The 21,945-nt window shown below is 40.1% G+C and overlaps 1 pseudogene across 2 annotated transcripts in view; it reads right to left on the minus strand.

The window, feature by feature from the left end:
- The window catches only part of LOC309653894 (riboflavin kinase pseudogene), a 257,336-nt pseudogene that overhangs the window by 92,108 nt on the left and 143,283 nt on the right, over positions 1-21,945 (minus strand). The window contains exon 2 of one of the 2 annotated variants that reach the window (XR_014268845.1): positions 2,109-2,199. The product of XR_014268845.1 is annotated as a riboflavin kinase pseudogene (transcript). Of the gene's footprint in view, positions 1-1,059; positions 2,200-21,945 lie in introns of those variants that run through there. The other variant, XR_014268846.1, reaches the window with a different exon arrangement.

A 21,945-nucleotide genomic window follows, 5' to 3' on the forward strand; every position in this document is an offset into this window, starting at 1 on the left:
TCTTCATTGTGGTGCGTTGGCTTCTCCTTGCGGTGGCTTCTCTTGTTACAGAGCATGGGCTCTAGGCACACGGGCTTCAGTAGTTGTGGCTCATGGGCTCAGTAGTTGTGGCTCACGGACTCTAGAGCACAGGCTCAGTAGTTGTGGCGCACGGGCTTAGTTGCTCCGCAGCATGTGGGATCTTCCCAGACCAGGGATCAAACCTGTGTCCCCTGCATTGGCAGGCGGATTCTTAACCACTGCACCACCAGGGAAGTCCCGTGGGTTGGAAATCTTTTATCTAATCCTACACCTCCCAACCTGTGAAGGAACAGCTCACCTAGGGAAAAAGATGAAGATACCCACTAACTGGAAGGAATGAGGACTGGAGATTAGGGCAGGTGGGGACAGTCAGCAACCTCTGACCCCCCACCATAGCCTCTGCAGGCATAAAAACACCAATGACCAACCCAGAAACGCAGGTCACAGCTGTGATCCCTGACCTGCCTTTGATACTGTGGGCCTCACTAGGCAAAGAGATGTAGTGGTACCCAAATCACCCCTGCCTGCAATAATCATTAATTTTTCAGCTGAGAGGTATAGCCTCCCAATACACAGCCTCTGGATTTGGCATCCGCCCTATACCCCCAGGCTGCTACAAGTACACACTGGCAAAAGAAAAATAAACTTCTCCCTTTGGCTAGGAGATTTGAAGTAGAAACCACACAGAATCTGACAACACTCACCTCAGCCCCCAGTACTAGAAAAGCATAAAACTCCTTTGGAAAGCACAAGCACAAGGAGGAAAAAAAAAAAAAAAAAATCACTGGAAACAGACAAACTTTCTGAAGCTCACAAAATGAGGAACCACACTGAGAAATCAATGCTAACGTCTTCTTATGAAAATTACTGCAAGAAAAAACAATTTAGAAACTTTCTAACTACATTCTCAACATATTCCAAGAGGCTGTTGCATTTATAAAACTAAAACAGGTAGTCACAAAGAGGGAAGGAAAAACTGCTTTGAAGTGAAAAATGCCATTGCTAAACTAAAAAGTGCAATCCAGTCAGTAAACGGTGTTATTAGCATGCGAAGGCAACCCTGGCCTCCTGAAAGACAAAGACCCTTCTGGTTTGCAGAAGGTTTAAGATGTTGGCAATGTCAAGATACACAGAGGCATCAAGGGAGCAGAAAAGGCATTTCAGTTCCAAGGACTAAATATGCACAAATACACATTATAGTTTATGTTTTACCCACAGAGTCAAAACTTTCCCAATTTCCAACCATTTTAGCTCCATCTTTTTCCACATCCACAGCAACTGGAAACATCGGCAAGTAAAGCGGGGGCGGGGGGGGGGGAGTTTATCTGGGTAAGAATGCTTCATTTGATCCTTTTTACCCTTTTTTGCACCTTGCCATACATACTATTTGCCAAATAGCACTTCAAAAGATGGATCTGTGATTGTAATGTCTTAGAATCAAGACCTCTAATTACATGCATGCATATAAAATATACACATTAGATTTAAAAAGTGCCACTGTTAGATAAATCCAATATATTATAGGTGGAGGAGGAAGGCGCTCAGTGAATCTGGCCTAAGCCAAAGGTTCTTAAAGTAGGGTCTACAGACAGCATCTGTATCACCCAGAAATCTGTTAGAGATGCAAATTATTGAGCCTTACATCAGATTTACTACGTCTGAAATTCCAGAGGGAGGGACCCAGATTTTGTCTTAAGAAGACCTCTAAGTGATTCTGATGCGCACTGAAGCTTGAGAACTACTACCCTCATCACACACACACAAAAATAGGCTAGCAAAAGGCGTTAGAGCAGTGCTTCTCAATACTGGTTACATATTAGCATGACCTGGGGAGTGTTACACATTTCTGATGCCCTCCAATCACTCTGGGAGTGAATTCATACGATTCCAATGTGCCACCAAGTTTGAGAACCAATATTTCTTAAGCAAAAGGGAATCCCAAACGTAAACAGTGGCGCCACGGTAACAACTGGAAAGACATGCCATTGCAGAAGGTATTAATAGAAACAAGAAACAAAGCTAAGCAATAAGATAAGTTAGGATATGAACTGTGCCAAACAAATACAGAAAGATAGCTATAAACTAACCTGACCTGGAGAGCAACTGGAGAGAAATTCAGGCTGAACGGGTGTTTTTGAGCTTCTCTGAACCTTATATTGGGTGCAGAGGGGAGCACACCTGGAAACAATGAAGAAAAAAAGAGGCATGGAAAACAAATCCAGGAAACCCAACACATCTGTGGTTCCCAAAGTTGTCTGCACCCTGAAATCACCTGGGGAGATTTAAACACTCCTGCTGCCTGTATTCCACCCCCAGAGAATTCCATTTAATTAGACTGAGTGTGACCTAAGCATTGGGCAATTTAAAAGATCCCCAGGTGAATTTAATATGTAAACAAGTTTGGGAATCACTACAATATATGTGGAACAGATATTGCAGAAGAATATGACCAAGCACACAGGAGAGGAGCAAAAATTAGAAGAAACAATAGAAGAAAATGATCCTAAGATGAAGAAAACCTTGTGCCTCATCACCAAAGGGCCTCACTGATGCTTAGACAGAATAAGTTAAAAGAAACCAACTCAGATATAGCCTCATAAATTGTTAAATTGCAAGGTCAAAGAAAATATCATGAAGAACCCAGGCAAGGAAAAAAAATCATGTAAATATACAAGAAAAAGGGTCAATGTCTACACAGTTCTAACCACAGATAGTAATATATAAATAGTAACCTGAACACAATAACCAGCCAAATTCTCATCCATGTGTAAAGGCAACCAATGATATTATCTCCATGTACAGAAACCGGGGAGAATTACCAAGAGAGGAAACAATAAAACTGAGAAGTCAAGAATGAGGGATCTTTGCTACAAAAGAATGGGCAATGAGTGATACAACCACTAAACTAATGGGTTCTTAAACTTGGCTGCACATTGGAATCTCTGGGAAGCTTATAAGAGTACCACTGTTTTGCTGCTATGCCAGATATACTGATTTAATTGGTCTAGAGTGGGCCCCCCCCAAAAGTATTTTTAAGTAGTTCCCTAGGTGATTCTAATGTGTAGCTATGGTTGAGGATTACTGTACTAAAACAGTTAATTAAATAATTATCGCTGATAACAATTATTGAAAGAAGATGTATAATGAAAATAATAATTTAATAACAATCTGGCTCTAAACTTCCGTATTATATTTACTCCTTCCTTGGGGAAAATCAATTAAGTTGGTGTATTATTCTACAGTCTGAACACTCTGCCAGAGGGAAGTTCTCAGCCCCCATAAGCATCAACCCTGGCTGTGTGCATACACATATGCCTCAGATGTTAGGGAGCAGCTGCTCCCTGCCCCCAGGTGAGGCTCAGAGTCCAGCTGGGATGAGGAAGCGGGGAAGAAGGGAAGTGCAGGAGCTCAGGAGAGAGGTCAGGAATCTCCTGAAGCTATCTGTGCTTTCCTTTGAGTTAGGCTTGATCTGTGAAGGGAAGAGTGTCCTTATATGTGCCACCCTAAGTAATGCCTGAACTCCAATACAGCACACTTGAGAAGCGGGGTGGGGAGTAAATAATCAAAAAGAGATGTTTCACGCAAGGGGCGTGTTGATTTTTAGATAGAACAAATTAAGAAAAATACACTAAGAATGAGAGAACATATACACAGGCAATTCCTTTTCTTTTTGTTTTCAAGTTTGGAATTAGAAAAAAAAATATTTATGGTAATAAAAATTTACTTAGCAAGTGCAACCAAGCCCAAGTGTAGACCAGGGTTTCTCAACTTTGGCCCTATCGACATTCCTGGCCAGATAACTGTTTGTCGTGCGGGCTGTTGTGAGCACTGCAGGATGTTCAGCAGCATCTCGGTTCTCTATGTATAAGATGCCAGAAGCACAACCCTCCCCTCAGTTGTGGCAACCAAAAATGTCTCCAGACATAGCCCGATAACCCCAGGGGAGCAAACTCACCACGGGGTGAACACCAATGGTTTAAACCAGATTTCACTATTCTGTTAGAAAAACTAGCAATTAATTTTCATCCTCTCTGGTTTGTATTAACTATGATCCTGTATTTTTATGTCATTTTATCCTTGACATTGTTAATCAGAGCTAAAAAACTGGTTCAAATATATTCTGAAATAATGGAAAGGTAACCACTAATAGAAAGAAAACCAGACTTTATATAATCTAAGTTACTTAAAATATAAAACAACAAAGTCTCTTTGTCAAGTGACAAGTTATTAAGAGCAGAAAGTTAAAGCAGGGTGGTAGAAGACCAAGCATAACTAGTGAAAATAAATGTGAATGGAGTAAACCTCCCCATTAGAACAGGAAGAACTACAGATGTAGGGTCAAAAATCACAAACTCAACTGTTCAGAAAAAAAAAGTTAGAATTAAAGGGCTATGCAAAATATACTTGGCAAAGCAAACCAAAAGGAAACAAGAACAGTGATATTATTGTCAAAGCTGAAGTTAAAGCTTAAAGCCTTATGGACCCAAAAGGTATATTCACAGTTAATAGCGTTAAAATAATCTTGAACTCAGAAGACAGTAGAATAACGAGCTATTGTTATTTTCTTCTTTCTACATTGCTCTAATTTCTAACTTAAGCTCCTTGAAGGCAGCAGCTGTATTTTATTTATTTTGTATTCAGTGCCACTGTGTCTGCCAAGGAAATCACCCTCATTTATAAATGTTTGTTGGCTAAGTAGATGTGTTTACATGATCCATGGACCCTGATGGAGTTCAATGATTCATTGCATGGGCCTCTATTTCCTCTCTGTAAAATGAGAAATCTCTGCTCTCCCACTTCTATACTGTGATATTTTTATCTCTCCCCACCCATCCCTTTTTTTAATGCTAGTTGCCTAAATTATGCCTCAAAATTAGTGTTAAGCTTATGGGACATGCAGACATTAAGGATCTCCCATATTAAGCAGTTTATATTGAGAAAGTAGTTATTAATCTGAAATGCTATAAGATCCATATTCAGCAAAACTATAAGGTAGTGTTGCTATGAGAACAGTCACGTCAGATGGGATTACATTTTGACAGCTCTTTCCAGCCCCGTATCTTTCAGAGAGAACGTTGCCTTGAAATGGTAGGTGAGGCTGCAAGCTCTGTGAAATTAGCCACACTGTTTTCCATTTTGCTAAGCCCGTCCCTGGCTCATAGTAGGTGCTCAGTAAATGGGTACTGACTGTGAACTAAATAAAAGCCCCGTGTTTTCATTTACTAGATAGGGCCCTCAAAATGGCATTCTTTTCCTCTGAATTTCTCAATAGCTTTGAAGCGGGTATTTTAAAAATAGAACCTGTATTTGGACAAGAGGACATATGGAACAGTCATAACGATGCCACTCAGTTTGTCACCACTCAGCTAGAACCACTATGCAGGGGAAGCCACAGGAAAGGAAATCAAGACACTCCCAGCAACTGACTGAAGTGTGCACCCATCTCTCACCCAGGCTTCCTGCCTCCTGCCCCGCCAAATTAAACAACACAAAAGAAAAAATATCAGTCTAACAAGGTCTTATTTAATGTTCCAGACTGACTCAAATCCATACTGATCAAGTTCAATGTGAAGGTGGAGCCTGCAGCAATAAGTGAGATCAATATGAGGCCTTCATTCAAATATCTCACCTGTAAAAAAAATAAAACAAAACAGATTCTAACACTGTACAAAAACATTAGGTTGAGGAGAAAACCAATTTTTTTTTTTAAAAAAAGCTACTTTAAAAAGATGTAACCAAGTATTTATGCTTATGATAGATCTGAACATTTCTTTAAAAGAAGAGAAAAGATATTTTTAGGCAAGGAAAAAGAAGGAAATCACTAAGACTTGCCTAAAGCCCTTACTGATTTAGTTGCAAGGTTTAACTTCTGTGTTTCTATGATTTTTTTCTTAAAGCAGCTCTAAAAATACCTTTTGTGGATGCTGAGTGTTGCTTTTTATACGTACTCAATCGATGAGTGCCCCATGTATGTGCCTAGCACCGTGCAGAGTATAAGAAGGATGCCCAAGAAATGTGAGTCACAGCCCTATTGTCTAGGAGTGCACAAGTCTGTGCAGAAAAATGGGAATACACATACAAATATGATTAAGATCTAAAATGAGGCAATATCTCATTAAAAGCCAAAATAAGTGATCCAAATAAAGACCACAGAAAAGCAATTCAGGAATAGATTAAAGAATGGATATTTGGAGAAGACAGACCTCTGCCACTTATTATTTCCTTAAGCAAATGTCCAACCCCTTTGTATACATGTTTCCTCAACCATTAAACAAGGAATGTGATACATCTATATCATGAGGCTGTTGTAGGCAACAGGTGTCAACAGCACAGTTAGAAATAAAAGCAAAAATAAACAAATGGGACCCAATCAAACTTATAAGGTTTTGCACAGCAAAGGAAACCATAAACAAAATGAAAAGAAAACCTACAGACTGGGAGAAAATATTTGCAAATGATGTGACCGACAAAGGCTTAATTTCCAAAATATACAAACAGTTCATACAAATCAATAACAAAAAAACAACCCAATCAAAAAATGGGTGGAAGAGCTAAACAGACATTTGTCCAAAGAAGACATACAGATGATCAACAGGCACATGAAAAGAAGCTAAACATAGCTAATTATTAGAGAAATGCAAATCAAAACTAAAATGAGGTACCACCTCACACCAGTCAGAACGGCTGTCATTAAATAGTCTACAAATAATTAATTCTGGAGTGGGTGTTGAGAACAGGAAACCCTCCTACATTGTTGGTGGGAATGTAAATTGGTGCAGCCACTATGGAGAACAGTATGGAGGTTCCTCAAAAAACTAAAAATAGAGTTGCCAAATGATCCAGCAATCCTGCTCCTGGCCATATATCGGACAAAACTAAAATAACTCGAAAAGATACATGCACCCCTATGTTCATAACAGCACTATTCACAATAGCCAAGGCATGGAAACAACCTAAATGTCCACTTACAGATTGAGATACATATATATATATATATATATATATATATATATATATGAATATTACTCAGCCATAAAAAAGAATGAAATAATGCCATTTGTAGCTACACAGATGGACTGAGAGATTTTCATACTAAGTGAAGTAATTCAGAAAGAGAAAGACAAATACCATATGATATCACTTATATGTGGAATCTAAAATATGACACAAATGAACGTGTCTACGAAATAGAAACAGACTCATGGACACAGAGAACAGACTTGTGGTTGGCGGGGGGTGGCGCGGGGGAGGGATGGAGTGGGCGTTTGGGATTAGCAGATGCAAACTATTATACACAGAAGGGATAAACAAAAAGGTTCTATTGCATAGTACAGGGAACTGTACAGGGAACTCTATTCAATATCCTGTAATAACCTACAATGGAAAATTTAAAAGTAAAAAGTATATATATACAAGACAAACAGAATTAAACAATACTTAAAAGAAAAAACAAAGAGTTGGCTATTGGAATTAAAAGAAGGGAGGATCTATGTACATCTACATGAGCCAAAAGACCTAGTAGAGGAGATATGGCCTGTAAGATGGCAGAATTAGCTAGGTGGAGAAAAGGTGAGCTTTGGCATATCATTTACCTTTTCTGGGTCTCAGTTTTCTCAGCAAGGTAACACATGTAATGGTTTCACCACACTGCCTGATTATCTAGTGCTGAGAAACAAGTGACCCCAGAACTTGGTGGCTTAAAACACTTATTTTTTTCAGTAGCTGCAATTTGGGCAACACTTGGTGGGGACAGCTGTTTCTATTCCACTCGGCATCAACGGGGGCAGCTTGAAGCCTGGGGGCTGGAATCATCTGAAGGTTGTTGATCCTGGCTGGGGTCTTAGCTGGAGCTATTGGCTGGAACACCTACATGTTGCCTCTCCATGTGGCTCATGCTTCCTCACAGCTGGTGGCTGGATTCCAAAGGTAAATATGCAAAGAGTGAGAAAATGTACCCTTTCCTATGATCTAGCCTCAGAAGTCACATGACATCATTTCCCTCATATTTTATTGTTTGGAGCCCTTGCAGGTTCACAAGGAGGGAAAACTGACATCACTTCTAGATGGGGAGTGGGCAAGGATCCAAAAGAACATGTGATACCAGAAATATTACTGCAGCTATTTTGGGGAAATACAGTGTGCCACACCTACTGTGCTTTCTAAAATGTTTGTAGTCGTTAGTAGCAGCAACAATAGTAATACTGGAAAGAGGAAGCTTGGTGCAGAATGTCAAGAATTAGTAAGGCATTCAGCAAACATGCATTTATTACGGACATAACTATAAATAAGACACAATCCCTGCCCTCAAGGAATTATGATCACACAAGCAATTAGAACTCAATATGTTAAATTCTAGAACTGAGAACATGAAAAGCACTGGAGCTAAGAAAATAAAGTTTCTTGGAGCTGGGGGAAGACTTCAGTGACAAGCTGGAGGTTCAGTAACAACCATGGGGTTCAGGAGCTGATCCAGGTTTTCTGGGCCTTGAAGCTTATATGATTTGAGGCTACTCTTTAAGAAAAAGAATGCAAAACTACAAATGCAAAACCAGGTATAGCACCTTTGAAAGGGCCTGTGAAAGTGAGAAGCCCTGACACTTCAGCTTTAGCATGAAGTAAGATCAGCGAGACCTAAATCTGAGTGGAAAGGAAGTGAGGCCAAGAGGGAACTGACAGATTCGAATAAAAGGGAGGGGTCAAGGGACAAAGGGTCTTAGTAAGGCTGAAGAGCCCCAAACAGGGAATAAGATAGTGAAAGAATAGGGGCCATATTTGGAGGGGAGGCAACAGCAGGAAATAAGAATTTATTTACAGTTGGATCTGATTTGGAGAGCCTGGAATGGCAGGAAACAAAGTTGGGATTTTATATTGTGAGCAGCTGAAATTCACTGGAAGATTCTGAAAATAAGAGTGAAATGATTTTTGAAGTTTAGTGGGTAGAAAGGATTGAAGTGGGGAAAATGCTTTTCATAGACAATCTTTTGATACCTACAAGCTATCTGTCAATGTCCCAGACCAGATAATTGGCATTTAGCTTTATTGCTTCTGCTAAACACATCACTGGATCATTTATAACAGCTAAAAATAGTAAATCAGAGTATTTTAAAACATGGTCATTGTTAAATATATTTTTGGCGTATTTGTTCTTTGGGACATTATTATTCAGTTGTTAAAATCATATTTACGAGAAGTCTTCACAAAATGAGAAAACATTTAAAATTTCAAGTGAAAAAAGATGCAAAACTATGTAACTATATATGTGTGTGTATATATATATGCATGTACATATACATGTACTTTTAAGTTATATGTACTTATATATTTGAGTACATATAAAACTACTGTAAGAAAATACGTCAAATATAACAATGATGTCCTTAACTGGTCGCCATGTCGTGAATTGTTTTTACTCTTTTGTTTCTATGTATTTTTAATAACGTACGTGTGTTGATTTAATGATTGGGTACAAAAATTAATTTAAAACATCCTGCTCATTTTTCAAGGTCCATCCCCAAATCCCACCTCCTCGGGAAGACTTCTCTGATGTGTGACCCTTCTCACCCCTCGCCCACACCCCAGACCACAGCGTGTATTTTCTTCTTTAAAATACATTAGAACTGCTTGTAACTCTCTTGCCACATAATCGTACTCAGCATTCTGTATCAGCTCCTGTAGTAGCCCCCATAAGAACATAAACCCTATGACAAGGGACTAAGGCTGCAGCCCCATTTCAGTGCCTTGAATATAGTTGGTATTAAATACTTACTGAATTGAATCAGGTTCAGGGTATGTTGGCATTTGTGTAGGACAGAGTGCAAGTTATTCAAGCAACAAGGCATAAGTTGATATTTCCATAAAGGGAAAGTGCAGACAGACCACTTTCCAGTGACCAGTGACCATTCACTTTAAATGATGACAATAATACTGCTAAGGGCTTTGGCATCCGCCATCTCTTTTCAACCTTATAGTTCTGTGAGGGGCAGATAGTCTTACCCACAAGATTAAATGAGATGTATATGTAAAGTGCTTATGTGCCTGGCACTAAGTCGGTGAATAAATGGTAACTTTTATTTTCTGTGATTTGCTCCAAAGTCACAGAACTCAACAGTCAGAGTGCTAGGACTAGAACACTTTAGCCCTATCTCCTACTTTTCCACTCTGTCACAATCATAGGCCTGGCAAGCAACTGTCTCTCTTCTCTCCAAGTATTCCTGGGGTGGACCTGCCCCAGCAGCTAACAAGGGTGAAAAGACTCTTGATATCCTGTGCTTTTTAATCAAATGATTCAGTCACTTCTCCAGTGACCCTGATCACCATTATGGCTCCAGAAAAGACAATTAGTCACTGAAAACTGAGGAATATTATCATATATTTAGTATCATCAGCCCACAGACTTTCCAGGAACAAAATGCAGTTCTTCCTAAAATGAATACATCTTTCATGGCCATTATCCTGATGATAACAGCATTCATTTACTGAATGGCAACTATGGTTCTACCAGGTAACCTACATGGGTTAGCTCCATTTCATTATTACAGATACCCTATGAGGTATGCATTAGCATCTCCATTTTTCACATGTTCATTGAGGCTCAGAGAAGTCAACTAAATTTTCCAAAGTTTCCAAGCTAGTGAATGGCACAGCTAGGTCTGGCTGGCTGCAAAGACCATGCTTCTTTCACTTTGCCATATAGTACGTAATCAACAAATACACTACAGCAATGATGATATAGTAGGCTATCAATAAAAACCACATACTAATAATAATATAGTAGGTGATTTAAGAATACGGGTTGAGGAAAATAACTGTCATCTTCAGGTCATCACTTATTTTGCCATCTTCAGGTAGTGTGGATGAGAGAAGAGGAGAGAACGGTGAAATACATTCTTGTCCCATAAAACTGTTCTTATTTATTTACCTTCTACCAGAGTCAAAATAAGCATCAAAACCCAGAAACCTCAGAGTCAATCCAAGCCTAGTTTAACCTTAATTCCTCCCCAGGCCCTTCAAGTGGACGATGCACATCACCAGCCCTTCCTTTTGCAGAACTTGACCTTCCATTCCCCTCCCTTTCCTAGCCTTTCTGCCTGTGCCCTGCTGGCACAGCGGCCGCCACTGCAGGCACATCCACAAAAGGTGAGTGAACACACTCAGAATGAACAAGAAGCCTAGGGGACAAGGTCAGGGCCTGTGTATCCGTCAGCCTTGAGGCAATGGGAGTAAAAGTGGAAATTGCTGAGTGGAGGAGAAGCCCGTGGTTTTTGGAAACTCAGCTTGGTTGATTGATGTTGCGTTCCCTTCTCTTTTGGGAGGTAGTGGGCAGAATAATCACGCTGCTCCCCAAAGCTGAAAGTTTGGGTTTTCTACTTTTGTGCAGGCTGCAATGCTGTTTCTACCACCTGCCAAGGGCCAGCTGCCAGCTCCTTTGGGAAGCATTGTTTCGTTTTAAAGCAGGGGTGGAGGGAAGATGGAGCGACTCTGGCTCTTTCTTTCCAGAGAGCATTTTGTTCCTTCGGCTGTCAGGAAGCCTTTGTACAGACAGGTCTTTATTCCCAGGGCAGAAGAACTGGAGACAAGCATTAGACATTTGCCAATTCTTGATCACTTTCCTCACCCTTTATACTTTGTTCTCTTGAAATTTGTTTAGACCATGTCTTTTTCTTGAAAGGCTTTGAGACCTTTTTCAAAATAAGGTTTATCTACAGTAAGGCTATAAAATAGAAACAGAGAAGAGGAAGCCCAAGTCAAGGGGTGAGGCAGCCATACATATTTTAAATGTAAAGATAAGCAAAGCTGCTACGATTAAGCTTTAAAAATTAAGCTTTGTAATTAAAGCTAAAAATTAAGCTTTTAAAATTGTCTCTGAGATGCCTGCCAGATAGGATGAGAAGGGAGACATAGCACGTTATATAACTGTCAGACTAGGATCAAAGAGGAATTTGATGTTAAATTGCCACTTTGGGCATCTGTTTATACCTGCCTTGAAATTGTCCAGGCCACAATCATTATGGCCGTTTTTATATGAAGACTCGGCAGCTCTGAGGAGCCACTCGGGAGAGTATATTCAAAATTATCTTCTGTGTTGAATCTCGGCCCAGCCAAAGAAGAGGTGCACAATCTACTGTTTAGGATCCTCGATTCTCTTAAAAGGGTGTTAACTGATCCCCTTTTTCAGTTGGCTGTTTCTCCGAGGGGCACCACACTTAGCTGGCAACATATGAGAATTACACACTTTGTGTTTGATAAGGAGTATGATCTTGAACTTTTTACCACACTGTATCTATCAAGTTTACTAAGGTAAGCAGTATTTATAGAGGAGGCGGGGGTAATTCAAAAGATTTCTCATCTACCTTCTTCTAGATACATAATACCTGCCATGGGATTAAGTCAGGTCAGCTGGGAAGTGAACGATTTCTGTGGTACTATTTAATGGCCTCTCCCTAACACCCTCTCAGGGTCTTCTCTGAATTGCTTAAATATTTTTACTGAGTCACCCCCTGGTGTGATACCATCATCCTGTAATGAGAGATGATCAAAAAAAAAAAAAAGCCCCTTAAATTTATTGCCATATCTCCCTACAGATATTGAGGCAGTCCTCTGACCAAGAAGCCTTGAGAGAAATGAATCTCCTACACCAGGAATCGGTGCCCTTCTTCTAAGGAACCGGCATGCTCTCATATTTTGGATGCAGACAGGTAGGACTGATCTGATTTTCCTTTTAGAATCAGCTGATTTGAAGCTTAGAGCTGAATCTGGTCCCCAAGTCAGAAAGTGTATAGGACTTCATCACTTATTCATGCTTGAATAAGCCTCAGCGCTGAAGCCTTGGACGAGGCTACTAGAGTTCTCACTTTGCCTCACCTTAAATTAACATGTCTTTAATTTTGTGAATTTTCTTTATTTCATTACACTGTCATTAGTTCCTGCTGGAACAAGGTGGGATTAATAAGCAAACTTTTTTTTTTTTAATGTCTTTACTGGAGTATAATTGCTTTACAATGGTGTGTTAGTTTCTGCTGTATAACAAAGTGAATCAGCTATACATATACATATATCCCCATATCTCCTCCCTCTTGCGTCTCCCTTCCACCCTCCCTATCCCACCCCTCTAGGTGGTCACAAAGCACCGAGCTGATCTCCCTGTGCTATGCGGCTGCTTCCCACTAGCTACCTGTTTTACATTGGGTAGTGTATATATGTCCATGTCACTCTCTCACTTCGTCCCAGCTTACCCTTCCCCCTCCCTGTGTCCTCAAGTCCATTCTCTACATCTGTGTCTTTATTCTTGTCCTGCCCCTAGGTTCTTCAGAACCTTTTTTTTTTTTTAGATTCCATATATATGTGTTAGCATACGGTATTTGTTTTTCTCTTTCTGACTTACTTCACTCTGTATGACAGTCTCTAGGTCCATCCACCTCACTGCACATAATTCAATTTTGTTTCTTTTTATGGCTGAGTAATATTCCATTGTATATATGTGCCACATCTTCTTTATCCATTCATCTGTCGATGGACACTTAGGTTGAATAAGCACACTTCTTAAAAGAAAGTAAGGAGCATACTGATTCCTCAAGGGAGACAAAGGTTTTGCTGGCACTAAACTCTGAAAGAAATACGTAAAATGGGGATGTGACTTAGAGGCTACTGAATGGTAGAATGGACAAGGTCCTCAATGATAATTTTATAACAAGTACAGAAACTGCATTTGGACCACTTTTTTTTTTCATTTTAAAATAAATCTTTGACAAAAGTTAAAGACCTAGGAAGTTGCTCAGTGCCCATCTATAGCAAAATGGATAAATTGTGATATATCCCACAAGGGAATACTATACAACAATAACAACGAATGACCTACAACTACATACAACAATATAGATAAATCTCACAGAGGTAATGTTGAAGTAAAGAAGGCAGATACAAAAGAGCATATATATGTGATTCCCTTGACATAAAGTTCAAGGTCAATTAGAGCATTTATGGTGTTAAAGGCAGGATAATTGCTTCCCCTGGTGGTGGTAGGCCCTGGAAGGGGGCACAAAGGGGGCTTCTGACAACTGGTTTGTTTCTTGTTCTGGATGCTGGTTGCTTAGGTACATTTACCTTGTGAAAATTAACCAAACGATGGCATGATTTGAGTACTTTCATTATATGTTGTACTTCAATAAAAAAACAAAAACCAAAAAAAGATGAGGAGGACCTACACTAAGTGAGGAGTACATTGAACAGCCTCAGTTTTGGAAATGGCCATAAATCTGATTTCAGCTTCAGCTTTCAAAAGTCCAAATAACCAAATGCCTACTTCACAGTCATTTCTGGCTTCCCTGAACTTATGCTTGATCAATGATCATATGACCATAACCATTATTTCTTATTATTACATTTTAATAATGTCAGCAATATGAATGAGGTGTGTCATTTGATTTTATTGTTATTTTCAAACATAGGAAAGCATTCTAGTTGTATTAAGAAAAATCTCCTCATGCAGTTTATAAGTTGAATATTATTAGTCAGTTAGTGCATGATGCATATTTATTATTGCAAGAGTAAAATGCTATAACAATTAATGGTGTACAAAGTTTTTTTTTTTTGGTACCAAAAACAATTTCAGCTTTCAAATGGTTAAATAAATAGAAAAATAAGTTGACAAATAAATGCTAAGAGACAATGTTAGCTAGTTAATGTACATCCTTTTTGAGCCAACAAAGTACTTAAATATAGAAATTTAAATAACAATGCAAGGTGGAATAATAGAGATTCAGTTGTATCATATTTCTAATCCTTGTAGAATTGTTTGGTGTATTAGCATCCATTACATTAAAAAACCTTTAAGGAATGTATTTAAATTGTCATTACTTAATTCCATTTAGGCCAAGAGTCTTTAAGAAAAAGTCTTATTTGGGAATTCTTCACATTTTGTGAGGACAAATTAAAAACAGAATGTCAAATTCACCATAGCAAAATTTCATGAGGAGGAAAAGCTCCAAAATCTTGTATAATAACCTTCACAATAAATTATCTTTGGTTCAGACAAAGTAAAAAATAAAAAGAATATGAAGAAAAGAGGAAATCATTAGACACAAATGAGGAACCCAAACAGATTTTATTCTCACCAAACTTCAACAAAACAACTGACTCGATAAGACTATTTTAGGAAGACAATCCTTATATTTTTATCCTCCTATAGAAGCTGAACTTTTTAAAAAGCTTGTTAAAATTATGCTATACTGTATACTAGTAAGTACATAGCATTTTCATTATTTAAAATAAAAGTTTTTTAGATGTGTCCTAAAAACAAAGTTCCTTCCAGAACACATGCTACTGAAAACCTTTTATTCTGAACTACATTCTGTTGTGTACATGAGTCTTGTGATGTTATTAAATATGTCAGTTTAAAGTGAATCTCTATGTAGTACTAGAAGCTCCTGCACTATAATGACAGACCTTTAATATTTGACTACTAAAATTTTAATAATAAAATTGTCATTGCACAGCAAAGGAAACCATAAACAAAATGAAAAGGCCACCTACAGAATAGGAGAAAACATTTGCAAATCAGATATCTGATAAGGGGTTAATATCCAAAATACATAAAGAACACATACAACTCAATAGCAAAACAACAGACAATTTGATTAAAAAATGGGCAGAGGAACAGAACAGACACTTTTCCAAAGAAGACAATCCAAATGGCCAAGAGGTACATGAAAAGATGCTCAATACCACTAATCATCAGGAAAATGCAAATCCAACTGCAGTGAGATATCACTCACACATGCTGGAATGGCTATTGTCAAAAGGACACGAAATAACAAGTGCTGGCGAGGATGTGGAGAAAAGAGAACCTCCGTGCATTGTTGGTGGGAATGTAAATTGGTGTAGCCACTACGGAAAACAGTATAGGCGTTCCTCAAAAAATTAAAAATAGAGCTACCATATGATCCAGCAATTCCACTTCCGTATCTATACCCAAAGGAAACAAAATCATTGTCTTGAAAAGATATCTGCAACCTCACGTTCACTGCAACATTATTTATAATAGCCAAGACATGGAAGCAACGTAAGTATCCATCGATGGATAAATAGATAAAGAAGTTGTGGTATGTATATACATAGTGGAATATTATTCGGCCATAAAAGAGAAGGAAAGCTTGCCTTTTATAACAACATGGATAGACCTTGAGGGCATTATGATAATGAAATAAGTCAGACGGAGAAAGACATATGCTGTATGATCCCACTTGTATGTAGAATCTAAAAATAAGAAACTTATGAAAACAGAGAACAGACAGCTGTTACCAGAGGCAGGGGTTGGTAGAGGGCAAAATGTACAAACGTCCAGTTATAAGATAAATAAGTTCTGGAGGTGAAATGCACAGCATGGTGACTATAGTTAACAATCTGTATTGTATATTTGAAAGTTGCTAAGAGAGTAGATCTTAAAAGTTCTCATCATAAAAAAAGAATTGTAATTTTGTGAAGTAACTAACTATATTAACTAAACTTATTGTGGTAATCATTTCACAATACATACATATACCAAATTATTATGTGGTACACCTTAGAATAATACAATGTGATATGTCAATTATATATGTCAATTATATCTCAACAAAACAGGAAAAGTGTCACAATGATTAATTTTTAAATAATATAGCAGATTCATTCTTATCTCCTAGAGGTTCATTCAACAATAGTGATATTTGTCTTAGAGTACTAATTTTAACACTTGGTCAGTTTTTAACTCATGCAACATTTCTATTTTTATTACACATGTAATTTAAGTACAATGTAGAAAGGTGAATCAGCCTGGGGCTAAGCCTCACGGTCTAAGAATTTGGCCTTCTCCAAGTCTCAACTGAACCCACCTCAGGGCCTTTGCACTCACTGTTTGCTCAGCCTGAAACACTTCTTGCCTAGGTCTTCACATCACGAATGCCTTATGACCATTCAGGTATTAGGTCAAAGTCTCTTTTCTAGAGGCCCACTCTGACATCCTCATGAAAGCAGAAATACGCCCAGCCCAGTTACATTCCGTCCCAGGCCCAGCACTCTGGATTACTTTGTTCCTGTGAGGATTTATTGCTAGTTGAAACTGCTGTATTTTTCCCCCATGTCCTTTTGTCTGTTTCTGCCCAATCAGGGTCCCTGCTCAGATGATGGCAGTGAAAAGAGACGCTTTTCTCCTTCCTCCCTCCTCACTGGTGCACTCAAAGCTTCTGGGCAGCACCTCCCATCACTGTCTAAGTGCCCAACCACCTGCAGGAGGAGGTGTGACACACACAGCTATGAGACCGAACTAGGTAGGCAGCCACCCTGGCTCTACCATCTACCATCTGTGACTCTGGACAAGCTTTTTAACCTTGCTTAGCTTACTTGAGAGGCTAATTTTTAAAAAGCTGTGTTTTATTTCTTAAGCTGTGTGGTTAGGTATAAAGCTGTTTTAAATTTTTATATACATATATATAATTAATATTATTTCCATGTATTTAATATTTAATTTTAAAAGTATGTGAAGCACTAGTACAAAACACATAAAACACAAAGGTTAGCTTCCTTCCTACCCCCTTTGCCTCCATACTTTTTGGAACATACTATTTTCCTTGTCCAAAATGCCTCTTGCCTTCCAAGGCACTTTTCTATCTGGAAGTTCCTATTCATCCTTTTATTTCTCTTAAAGGAAGCCTTCCCCACCCCAATGGCAAAGTTCATTGCTCCTTATCTCCTCAAACCATGAATATGCTATATGGACCTATAAATGTTGCTTGCCTACTCATCTAACCCTACCCACCTGTAAGCTCATTCAGAGTGTAAAATATAGCTCATGCATCTCCTTAGCCTCAGCACCTATCCCAGTCTCCTTTATATAGGAAAAACTCGGCATTTACTACATTAATAAGTTAATGCACTGATAACTAAGCATGTAATCTTGGACAAATTACTGAATCTCTCTGTACTGTACCTCAGCTGCTTCCTTTGTAAAATGAGGACATTATTAACCATATTATAGGACTGTCAGGAAGAATAACTACAAAAGCTCCAAGAGGGCAGGGACTTACGTTTTTTGTTCACTGCTGAATCCCCAATGCCTAAAACAATGCCTGACACACAGGAGGCACTCAGTATTTCTAGCCTGACCCAAGCGCCACAGTCCATGCAGAGTGCTTGGCATACCGCCTGACCTATGGGCGGTCAATAAATGTTAGCTATTATTAATAAATTTCTATTCCGGTCAGGGTCTACCTCACTGAACACACATCGAGGCTGGAAAATGATCAGACACTCTTTTAAGATGACATTTTCCTCGTCATGTAGCTATTCCCTTAATCACCCGCACGGAGCCCTCCCTCCTTCCCAGACCCTCCCTGCCAACCTCAGTTCCCAGGAAGCACGGGGTCTCTTCTGAACTGCTACGGTCTGCATTGTTAGGGATCCTTGCTGGACCCTGGTCATGCTGAGTCCCCAACTAGCCTGTGAACCCCCTGAGGTGCCTTCTGTCACCCCCTCAACAATACAGAGGGACTGATGGTTGGTCCACCTACTTAGTGAGCCGGGCCTTTAATACACCCTCCCCCTGCACACATATCCCTATCTTCAATCTCTCTTTACCCCTGTCTCGACTCCTTCACCTCCTTGAAAAAGTCTGCCCATCATTTACCAGATTCCATCTTTGGGGCATGGTTCAGTTCAATCCGTTTTAAGTTCCCCTAGGCATTTCTCACCCCACACTCCCCTTCGACACCATGGAAAGCCCGAGATCCCGCGAGATTTGGCTTCCGCTCAAAGAAGCGGTCAGGGCTGCCTGATTCCACCGTTCTCTAAGCAGCCCCTGAGGCTCGGTACATCCCAGCCCATCACCACAAAGCACACCCTTCCTGCTCCTCCTGCCCCCTGTTTGCCTTTCTGGGAAACCCCATACTCCACCCACCCGGCCCAGGCCGCGGCCCACAGGTGTCCTCCTTGGTGTTTTGTAGAAGAGAGAATATTTCATGAGGGAGGGGACTGCGTGAAAGGCCCAACTCCCCAATTGCTTAAGGTTCTGAAAGAGAGAGTACTGACCTGAGGCTGCTCTTCAGGAGATAAGCTCGAGGGGCCGGCAGTGATGGTCACCGGGTATAAATTTTAGATGCCTGCAGCTGCTGAGACGAACTGCCGGCCCCAACGATGTACAATGGAACAGTGCGAGCGAGTTGTGGCGGCCGTGGACCTTGGCAGGTATCAGATAGGGGCCCCGGGGTCCCGCTCTAGAAGCCTCCGCTGCCCGGGTGCTTGGCGCTTCTGAAGGCTAGAGATTTGGGACCGCGCATGCGCAGTTCACTGGCGCAGTGCAGCCTGGGGCGGTCCCTCTTCCGCGCAGCCTTTGGACCAAAGCCGTTCCCCTCACCTGTGGGATCCCCTGGAGCCAGGAAGTGCTGCACTGTGACTGGGGGGTCGGGTGGGGTTTGCGTGATAGGTGGTGTGATTTAGACTTAACCAACTTCCGAGGGGTAGAGGATAACCCAGGTGACTGAGACAAAGTTCTTGTGGTTCAGGAGCAGGGAGAAGTAAAAGATGCCTTCCCTGCCATTCATATTTGTCTCATCCTTCAGAGTCCCCTAAGGAAATGCCGCCCTCCAGGAAGCTTCTTCCAGGGAAGTGGCTTCCAGGGAAGCCACTCTGTTTTGAATATCCCTTTGTACGACTCCCCCTCAGGGGCTGTGTATTGCAGGAGAGGAGGGATCGAGGGAAGGGGGAGCACCGTTGGATTCAGCACTTGTGCCTGGGGTGCCCTGAGTAAACAGGCTTTCCCTGAGGGCCTCGGAGTGCTGGAGAATTCTTAGCATCTGCGTCTCCCAGGAGCTCCTGGCATGCAACTGACACTTGATGACTGTTTGTAACTAAGGAACTTATGCAAATTTTATTCTTTTCTTAGTATTAAACTGTTTCTCCAGGGATTGGAGAGCCCCTCCAAGTCCTGGACTGTTGCAAGGGGATATTAAAGGTCTGCTCAGTTAAAGAAGCAGTAAGCACTGCTTCAGAAAATCCTCCCAGCCCAGCCTGGAAAAATCCTAAGACTCAGGGACAGTTTCCTGTTCCTGTCTCTCCTGTACACATTCAAAGTGCCAGCTCTCACAGCTAGTTTCCTAACTCTGTGATTTATGATCTGTTTGGCCTTGGGAAAGTTAAGTCAACTCTCTGAGCCTTGGTTCTCTCATCTGTAAAATGGAGGTTAATTTACCTTTTGTGGGTGTTGTGAGGATTAGAATTGATGTTTTTAACAGTGCTACAATTAATATAGTAAGAATTATAATGCATATAGCCTTTACTTTGTGCTCGGCACTGTTCTAAATGCTTTACATGTGAAGGGGATCAGGATATGCCACCCCCAAATATGCCACTTTGGCATAATGATTATTTTGAGCTGAAGGCAATTGAGAATCAGCAGATGCAGAAAGAGTTCTCTGCCCTCCCCTTATTTGTCCAAAATCAAGGCATAAATTTTTAGTTGTGAAGGTGTTTTCCCCACCTCCCTGTACCAGGAAGAGGAGAATGACTCTTATCACTGGAGATGAACAGTCGACACAGAGGTGAGTTTGCATACACAGAGCCTACTAAAATAACCCGTATCTTCCATTAGCTCCCCCATATTTCCCCATTTATTTCACCTCCCCATCATGTATCATCCCCTGAAGCCCAACCTCCCCTCCTTTGTAAAAATGGTCTGTAAGCCCCCAAGTCTAACCACTTTTTTGTTTCATATCTTTTTTGTGAAACTTTGTGCATGTAAATATTAATAATTATGTGTGCCTTTTCTCCTGTTAATCTGTCTTTTGTTAATTTAATTCACAGGTCCCGGTTTCCGAACATAAAAGGGTAGAGGAAAAGGTTTTCCTCCTCAACACATGAATTCACTCATTTAATGCTCCTAACAACCCTCTGAGGTAAGTGATCTTATCCTGATTTTACAAAGGAGGAAACAGACACACAAAGAGGTCGTGTAACCTGCCCAAGATTGCGTGGCTCATTAGTTGTGGAGTTTGTGAGATCCAAATTGCTCAGGCATTCTGATTCCGTGGTCCATGCTCTTAGCCTCTGCTTAATAAACAGTAGTTTTTACATTAGCTAACAATAAGCTGTAGTTATTCTCATGGTTAAAAATCTATAATTCTCCTCCTTAAAGAAATACTCTGAAGATAGCCCTTTCTATTCTTCAATTGAAAAATATTTGAAGCTGGGAAAAAAGACATAGTTTATTCAAAGGTGATGCTGCAGGGAAACATGGACATTACTGTGTAGAATGTTCAGGACCCTGAAATATTATGTGCAAACCTCAGGCTTCCCATTAAGCTATTTCCTAGAAGATTAAGTTCCAGCATAAAATACTAACTAGAACATGCACTTCTGCCTCAACAATATTCATTTTAAAACTTCCAATTTAAATAAAACATTTTAACTCCAGCTTTTCATCCCATAGCTTGTCTTAACGTCCCCAAAGCCTTCATGCAAATCCACTTTACTTTTCCATCACAAATTGTGGAGCTATTGTTTTCCTGGAATTGAAGAGAGAATTTATTCAAATTTGACCTAAAGCTATAGATAATAAGCCACTGAAAACAGTTCCCCCAGACACACAACTATGTCCCTACCCAATATAGTAGCCCCAAAGGAATTATTATGGCCTAGTTATATCATCTGGGGATGGGGGTGAGGGTATTCAAACCGAATATGCTGACACTGCACTAACTATATACCAGGTACCCTGTAATGACACCTTTGGACAACACAGAAAATGATTGTGTTCCAAGGATGGGCTGTAATGAGAAGGGAGGGTACAGAGAGCCACAGGCGGCATTGTTTCCAATCTAACAACACAACTGGGGGCAGGGGCAGACGTGTACTTGTTTTCAAAATAATAAATACTGTTGTTTTTGCACAAGGCTTTTGAGG

The sequence above is a fragment of the Balaenoptera physalus genome (genome assembly GCF_965194825.1).
Source record: "Balaenoptera physalus genome assembly, chromosome: 2".
NCBI classification, from domain to species: Eukaryota; Metazoa; Chordata; class Mammalia; order Artiodactyla; family Balaenopteridae; genus Balaenoptera; species Balaenoptera physalus.